The sequence below is a fragment of the Macrobrachium rosenbergii genome, chromosome 5, assembly GCF_040412425.1.
Source record: "Macrobrachium rosenbergii isolate ZJJX-2024 chromosome 5, ASM4041242v1, whole genome shotgun sequence".
NCBI lineage: Eukaryota > Metazoa > Arthropoda > Malacostraca > Decapoda > Palaemonidae > Macrobrachium > Macrobrachium rosenbergii.
Window position 1 is genome coordinate 45,352,990 of NC_089745.1, and position 10,000 is coordinate 45,362,989.

Genomic DNA, 10,000 nt, shown 5'->3' on the forward strand with positions numbered 1-10,000 from the left:
GAATAACCGACCCTGCGGTCACTGTCACACTCATACTTTAACTGCTGAGGCGTTGATATTGCAATACACCAGAGAAGGATTATTATTATTATTATTATTATTATTATTATTATTATTATTCAGAGGCGACCAGATCTCGAAGCAAGCTTTCAAAGAGTCGAATGTACACTTGTGGAAAAAAGAAGGCAAGGTCCCTTTTATAGTACAATAAACTTACTGTTTATGGGGCTACAACTTTATTACTACGCTTATGCTTGCAGGTTTTTCCCGTCTTTGAGTGATTTTTTTAATTGAACGAAGTATATACTTATTTATAGATTTTCTTGCAGTTTTTCGTGTCTTTAAGAGTGATTACTTTTTAATATGTCTTTTTTATTGAACGAAGTGTGTATTTATCAATAGATTTGCTTCGTAGTTATAATCAGTAATATAGGTTTTCCATACCAGTATCCGATTTTCATTTGGTAAGGTTACTTTTCAGAGTAGGCAGTGGAAATGCCATCAGTGGATTCGGATTTTGTGTTATAGTGTTTGTATGTATTTCAGTTTTTGTTACTAATCTTTTTATCGTCTATATGTATATGTGTATATATATATATATATATATATATATATATATATATATATATATATATATATATATATATATATATATATATGTATATATAATATATATATATATATATATATATATATATATATATATGTATGTATATATATATGTATATATATATATATATATATATATATATATATATATATATATATATATATATATATATATATATATATATATTAATATATGTATATATGTATATATATATATATTCGTATATGTATATATGTATATATATATATATATATAGATTAATATATTATATATATATACAGTATATATATATATATATATATATATATATATATATATATATATATATATATATCTCCATTTCAAACATCTAGCCTTTTTAGAATCCTGATGATTATCAATACCGTTACATAGCATTCTCTCTCTCTCTCTCTCTCTCTCTCTCTCTCTCTCTCTCTCTCTCTCTCTCTCTCTCTCTCTCTCTCTCTCTCCCTTCTGTTCACTGAGGCCTGACGCTCCCTAATGTTAATGACTCTCCCCTAAATTTTACGATCTACTTCAGATTTAATGTGACACTAAACGCCCGACGAAGCTTAATGAAAATCGCCTAAATACTCCCGAATCAATGAGACACTGAAGAAGAAGTCTCGAATGGCATTACCGACGTGCATGTCGAACGGAGGATGCGGCGAGGGGGTTGGAAATAAATCGCTTAGGTGTTACGGCGGTGTAATTTATCCAGGTAAGAACAGCGGCGTCCCGCGCTCTTAATGGACGACGCACGTCCGGTCCTCCGCTTATTTGTGACTGGTCGTTATACAGTTATTATTAGGGATTTGCCGTCGGAAGCAGTCAGTGATAATAGGAGTGCTTAAGCAGATAAAGGACGTTTTTCATCTTTTTTGAGGATTTATGGAACGGGAGAGATGCGAGCTTTTTTGAAGCGTCAGGTAATGACGACGGCGCTTCGCAGTGCCGTCAGAAAAAGGTATTAGTTTACAATTTTTTTCGTCTTTTAGTTATTAATTCACTCTGTAATATCTTACTCACTTTTCCCCATCTTATATCTCTCAACTTATGCCTGTACTGCATATATTAATCGTAAAACCTGTAATCAGATTGACGACAAATACGCAAACCATCCTTCATTTTGACCGCAATCTTTTATGACGCTGCTCTCTGTTTTATCTTCCTCTGAAATTTCTATGTGATGATTTGAATATTTAGGCTTTCACTCGAGGCAATAACGGGGCTTTTATCTCCAAAATAAGGCAGACGTTATGCGCGTTGCTATTGACGCGACGGAGGATAATTGATGGCTTTTTAAATAGTTGACGTGGTTTTCTCTTCATGACTCTCTCTCTCTCTCTCTCTCTCTCTCTCTCTCTCTCTCTCTCTCTCTCTCTCTCTCTCTTCTTTGGCACTTACAGAGAATTTTTGGTAACCTATTGAGAACGATTAACTCGTGTTACACCTTAACCATTAACTCTTTTGAACAGTTGTGCAAATTCTGCTTGGGGACAGATGCATTGTTGGAAGTTACGGAACCACAACAAAGGCAACGCCAAAATTAAAAGGAACATGCAGTCACCGGTATTTTCTAGCGTTTATGTTTGTGATAGATAGATAGATAAAGTATCTGGTGAGTTTTCCACTGTCGTGTGGTGCGGTTTAACTTTTCGAGGCATTCCTTGTTTTTGCATTAGATAATGCTATATGATTTGACGGACAGTTGATTACTTATCCCTTTATTTTAAAAATCTCTCTCTCTCTCTCTCTCTCTCTCTCTCTCTCTCTCTCTCTCTCTCTCTCTCTCTCTCTCTCTCTCTCTCCAGTCGACTGGTTTTCAGTCATCAAAGTGACAGTAAGTTTAACAGAAAATGCTCATATCAGTCGTCCTTCCTTGCTTGGAGACAGAGAGAGAGAGAATGCATTGTATCGTAACGTGGTTTCTATTAACCCTTTCGGATTCCTGCATAACTTAAAAGAACATCATCGCATTCCCAAACTCTTGAGGGTCCCCCTGGCTTTGCGGAACGGTCAGGAGGGCCCCTTAATCAAACTTTGGTGCCTGAGTTCCCAGCTAAGCCCAGAAAGAGACCTATTCTGTAGATTAGTGGGCTTCCAAATCATCTCTAAACTAATGAATCAGACTGTACTTCTTTGCAGATAATCTCAGGATCTGCATTTTAAGGATGGCAGGTACTGTGGCTTTTGTCTAGCTTTTCTTCAAAGTCATCGCGCAATAAATGAAACTGCTTATTGATGACCTAAATTAAAAAAGCTAAATTTTGTTGTGCTTATTACGAGTTTGCTCATCCGCAGGATTTCTTGATATCGGTGATATCTCTATAGACTTTAGATCAGCAGTAATTAGTGTATAATGAGTTATCTTTCAAATAATATTACTGTGACGTCAATTTGATATAGATACAGCATTCATTCTGGTAAAACTACCACTTACATTTTTTTTTCTTTCAGTATTTTCATTTCACTTCTATTTCTCATTCATGCTTTATATTTCTATTTATTCATAATTGATAATTATAAGTCTCTTGGTAACATTAGCTTTCCCAACAAATTTCTATCTCAGTTTCAGATATAGAATTTTCTTATATACTTATTTATCTATTTATTCATTTGGATTTCATGGGGAAAGTCCCATTAAGTGACAAGATTCTGTATTCTCTTGTAAACATTTCCCTATAGTCTCCATTAACTCACAATAGTGGCGTATCTCGTGAGAGTTTCTTCCTGTTTTCTCTCTGAAGAAAAATAAAATGATCCAAGTGAAAGGTCAGTTGATTCACGTGCGGCTCTTAGAAACAAGACCCGGGGCTGGCATAAGGCCTCGTTAATCTAACAACAAGAAGGTAGGTCAGCTGCGATTCAGTTTTATGGAGGTTTTCTACCTCCATCTTATCGTAGTTGCCTTTCCACCTCCTCCTATTCCTCCCTTTCTCTCTTTCCCCCTCTCTCTCCCTCCTTCCATCCTTGTCCCTTTGTACTCTTGTTATCTCTTTAGCCCCCATCTCCGCTCCCTGCGGAGCCCCTCCGGCTCCGCCTCCGGTCTCCCCTCCCTCAGGAGAAGATGGAAGCGGCCGATTATTCCATTTGTGTGCAGCCTCCTGCTGCCAATGTGTATATAAAAGTCAATTATGGCCAATATAGGGGTACGATACTGCAATATCAATTTTATGGTAGGATGCGCGCCGTGGATGGCAGCCTCCTCTAAGACTTAGGCTTGTGTATTCGACAACCTCTGTAATGCGATCACGTGACTGGTTTATCGGCCAATGGCAGGTCGCGGTAATTATTGTCTTACGTCACGCGTTCCTCAACTCCGGGAGAAGTCACATCGACTCGATACGTGCCTGAACATCTTCCCGTTTCTGTTTTACCTTTTCTCAAAGGCTTCTCACCTTCGAAGGAGCTGTTCGAGTGAAAGTGCTTCATTAACCGTCGTTTAGCGTATGACGTCACGGACGGACTATAGATCTTGAGTGGCTGGGCGAAACAGACCCTCATTACATATGCAGAGGTGATAGCAAGTTCCTTCAGAACTATTTGCTGTTGGGTTCTTATTGCTTGTAATCCGTGGCAGTTAGTAGTTGAAGAGCGCGGATGCAATGGACTCAAGCCACTCACAGTTTTTTTATACATATTTTGTTTATAACAGGGGTTTACAGATAGCTCGCCAAACAGCATGAACCTTTCAGTTTCATTAATTTATGATTGGTTTTTCAGTTAATGGGCTTTCTATGACTTTTTTTTTGTCTCATTGATTTAATACGGGTTTTTCTATTTCGTGAATTTATAACTGGTTTTTCAAATCACGCACATTTAGGATTACTTTTTCAAAATGATCAAATTCATGACTTTTCAGTTCTTCAGTTTCTTGAAATTTTGACTGGCTTTTCAAATTCATGGATTTATGACTGGTTTTGACCCCGGGTTCAAAACCAGCGAATTATTATTATTATTATTATTATTATTATTATTATTATTATTATTATTATTATTATTATTATACGCAGATGATGTCGTTATGCTGAGCATAACACAACAAGATTAACAAAGCTTGATTGATAGAATTCACCATATATATATAAAGAGAGAGAGATGGGACTTAAAAAAAAATAGACACCATGTGCAAAGTCATCAGATGGAGAAAGGATTAATGAAGCGGAGTCTTTCAGATTTTTAGGGACAATGATATAAGTTCTCTTGAATTGGAATTGAGTGAAAGCTTGAAGAAGGCAAGTCGAATAATGGGTTGGCTTAGTAAATTTTAGAAGTCAGTTAGACTGAAATTATATGTGAAAGTGTGATTACATGTTAATCAATTAAGATCCTTACTACTGTACGGACATGAATACTGATGTGACGTCGAAACTATATCTAAAAGTGTCTGTCGATTTGAGACTAAAGCCATAAGAAGAATATTTGGAATCAGATGGCAGAATAGTGTAAGAAATAATGACGTAAGTGAAATTAAGGAAATTTCGTATACAGGTGAGATAACGGTGACAGGGAGGTGGAAATTGAATTGAACGTATCCTTTGCACCAACATCACCCCGCGGTGAATAGAACATGGTGATAGCATCAGCTGGGCTCCTCTGAGCACCAGTGGAGTTGGAAGGCCCGGAATTAGTTGGGCGAGAACTGGAGACAGGATACGACTGGAGATTTTTGAAAGTGAAAGCACAGGAATGACATTAGTGGAATTTCACAGAGGCCTTTTGCGTTGCATGGCCATGATGATGGACAGACCTTAACCTGGTCTTTGTATAAAGAAAATATAATGACGTCATTAAGTATTTCATTGAACAGTAGATATCTAAAAAAATAAAAGCTTCCGTAGGGGAGTAATGCTGTCAGTAAACCTCATGCGGTGCACTGTAGGCATTACTTAAGGTTGTTTGCATCGTCCCTTCGGCCCCGAAATGCAACCCCTTTCATTCCTTTTACTGTACCTCCGTTTATATTCTCCGTCTTCCATCTTTCCATCGTCTACTAACAATTGATTCTTAGAGCAACTGCGAGGTTTTCCTCAAACCTTTTACTGTATATTTCCGTTTCAGCTCTGAATGACCTCATAGGTCCCAGCACGTGGCCTTTGGCCTAAGTTCTATATTCTGTTCTCTTCTAAACATAAAAAAATCCGCCTGAAATCTCGGCAGAGATAAATCCTTACGAAAATTTCAGTTCACAGAAACGTGAAATGACTTACGTTCCAGTCCAGTCTATTTCTTCCAGTATTGATTCTCCGTAGCCCCTCTGCTACCTGTCTAAATAATGGTAGATCTTGATTGTGTGCTGGTAGTGCTCTCGTGGGATCCTTGTATACATAAAGACTCAGTCCTTCTGGTATTATGGGAGATTGTTAGCCATTCAATACAAGAATGTGGGATTCTCTCTACTCTCGTTTACTTTTCAGTGGTTATATAATGTTCTGATTTTAAGAGGAAATGCTCATTTACTATTTTTTTGGCGAGGTATGGTCACCCATACCTAGTAAGGTCTCTTCTAAATATTTAAGGATGCACACAACACATACACACGCAGTATATATGTATATATATATATATATATATATATATATATATATATATATATATATATATATATATATATATATATATATATACCATATATATATATATACATATATATATACCATATATATATATATATATATATATATATATATATATATATATATATATATATATATATATATATATATAATACATGCATACGTACCCATATGAATACACACACTACATCCCTGGCACAAAATGTGTGTCATTAGTGTTCAGTTAACGACGATATCTTGCAAGGGGACTCAATCTATCATGGCAGCGTTAGAGGTCCCAGGCGGTCTTCGAAAGGAAATGTTCGTCACACTGCTTTTGGGGTTTGAATTTCCTTTTTTTTTTTTTCTTCTTCTTTTTTCTAGGAAGAATCCTAAATAGCTATCTCTGTGCTTACATAGGATATAATGGCATTTTAGATGTCTTACTTATTATTTACCCGATAGTTCTTGAAAAAGGAAAACGTATATACACATGCATAATACACACAAAGTCAACCACCATACATACACCCGTATTTTAATTATATACATTTACAAATGCGCATACACACAAATATATATATATATTATATATATATATGTATATATATATGTATATATATATATACACAATATTATGTTTATATATGTGTGTCTGTATGCATATACTGTATGTATATAATGCATAGACGGGTGCATGTGTGGTGGTTGACTGTGTGCATTAAGCATATGTATGTACATTTTCCTTTTTCAAGAATTATCGGGTTAATAATAAGTAAGTCATCTAAGATGCCATTATATCCTATCTAAGCATAGAAATGGCTATTTAGGATTCTTCCTAGAAAAAAAGAATTTCAAACCCGAAAAGCAGAGTGACGAACATTTCCTTTCGAAGACCGCCTGGGACCTCTAACGCTGCCACGATAGATTGAGTCCCCTTGCAAGAAAGATATCTTCGTCAACTGAACACTAATGACACACATTTTGTGCCAGGGATGTAGTGCGTGTATTTATATGGGTACATATATGTATGTTATTTATATATATATATATATATATATATATATATATATATATATATATATATATATATGGGTACATATGTATGTTATTTATATATATATATATATATATATATATATATATATATATATATATATATATATATATACATGTATTTATATGGGTAAGTCCCATACTTAGTGCATTCCCAGCAGTAGTAGTTTACGCAATGCGGTCTAAAGCAAGATTATCCCCGTAGGTGGGTAGTACCCGCAGTGCACCTCATGCGGTGCACTGTAGGCATTACTTAAGGGTGTTTGCAGCAACCCCTTTTATTCCTTTTACTTTACCTCTATTCATATTCTCTTTCTGCCGCCTTACGCTCCACCTTCTAACAATCGTTTCATAGTGCAACTGCGAGGTTTTCCTCCTACTGCACCTTTCAAACCTGTTTCCTGTCAATTTCTGCTTCAGCTCCGAATGGCCTCCTAGGTCCCAGCTCTTGGCCTTTGGCCTGAATTCTATATCCTATTCTATTCTGAAGCACGATTATGCCCAAACATACTCGCGTATAAGAATCATTTGGCCCACCTGCACGGCTTCCGACGTACCACACAAGGTAGCAAAAAGGGCCTCGATCCCATTCTCATTCTGGAGCAACTTCAGGGAAGCACAGCATATTAGGGTAGAAATCGGGAGGAAAGGGGGATGGGGAGGGGGAGATCCATGCGGGAGACAAGGCTTAGGGATCATTTAGATGCTGTTAAGCGCATCAGTTCTCTCTCTTAGACCCAGGAGCACCGTCGAGCATCGCTGAAGAGGTGTCTGAACAACGGTCTGTTGTTCCAGGATCTCCATTTTTTTTTTTTTTTTTTTTTGATGGACGTATTAGTCAGGTTTATAAGTAAAACATTCCATTAAGTTTGGCTGTGAATTTGTGTTGGGTAGACATGTCAACACGATTGTGTGCTAAATTTCCAAGTGCTGTACATATGTGAATGTAAGCAGACACCCATATGTAATGGTGGATGCCGTTTAGTGTGCACTGATAATGGGATAACTGAAATGGAAAAATTACTTAAAAATATATATATATATATATATATATATATATATATATATATATATATATATATATATATATATATACATTATGTATATTTACACACACATATATATATATATATATATATATATATATATATATATATATATATATATATATATATATATATATATATATATATATATATATATATATATATATATATATATATATATATATATATATATATATATATATATATATATATATATATATATATATATATATATACTGTTAGATAGATTGATTGATTTTTCTGGGGAGCCTCCATCTGTTAGGGAAAGTGGTTTAATGTTGAAAACATTTGGGTCTTGTCAATACCTGGTTGGGTGATCACCAAGAAAAGCTAAACGCCACCGACACATAAGTCCCTTTATGATTTTAAGGCCCTTCCATTCTAGCTTGCCTTATCTGTCAGGCCAGTGCTCTCTAGGTCTTCCTCTGCGTCATACTCTCAATGCTTTCAAATTATTTAAACTTTTCATCATCCTATTCTGTCGCATTTTATCCACGTGAACAAATCATTTTGAATCACATTGAGCCATCGTGTTACCTATCCTGACCTCATGACCATTTCTTTGTATCTCCAATTTTTCACCCTTTCACATCTCATATACTAGACGAACCATTCATCTGGACAGCTTGTACACTTTCCTTCTCATTCACAATAATCATTCATTCTATACTTCCTTGAATAAGAGTTTGCTCAACAGTCACTTTATGCATTCCAGTTCCAGCTTACTAAGACATTCCTCTTTTCCCTCAGATCTTTTGCATGCACATCGAGCTATTTACCTTCTTTGTTTAACTTGTTCTGTGACGCACTTCATCTTTCTTCCTGCCGTTATTCAGTACGTGAACTCGTGGGTTCCTTAGAAATATCCAGTTTTCATTCTTCTGCCACTCATATTAGGCTTTATTCCTCCACCTTTCTGGTTTCCATTTGTCTCTGTTACCTAAAACTTGCTCACCCTTGCTTTCGATTTTCTCCTCTTGCAATCAGTTTAAAGTGCTTTCCCAAGTTTTTGAAGTTTTTTCGGTCGCCAATTAACGCTGGGTTTTCACGCCTCCCAAATATATATTTACACAGACACAAACACACACACACATATAATATATGTATGCGTGTGTTTATAAAAATATATATATATATATATATATATATATATATATATATATATATATATATATATATATATATATATATATATATATATATATATATATATATATATATATATATATATATATATATATATATATATATATATATATATATATATATATATATATATATATATATATATATATATACACATTAGTTCTAAAAGCAAATAAAAAATTTATATATATATATATATATATATATATATATATATATATATATATATATATATACATTAGTTCTAAAAGCAAATATAAAATTCTAACGCTTCCCACAAACATGTCTAATTTGTAATCAAAGTTGTTTTTAAAAGCTGCAGTGAAAATAAAAGAATTTCCTGGCGCCATGCGCAAATGTACCCGCCGAATTTCCCCGAGAGGTAATGAAAAGCCTTGAGGAGGACCTCGGAAGGACTCTCCAGGGGAAATTATCCTTAATTTTAGCAGGATGATTAATCAGGCTCCGCCATGGGTTGTTAACCCGCTAAGCCAAAGGTATTAAGGCTCGCTGATTTGATCTGGAGGAATACCTTTCGGTTTGTTGTGCCGTGTTGTGTTGTA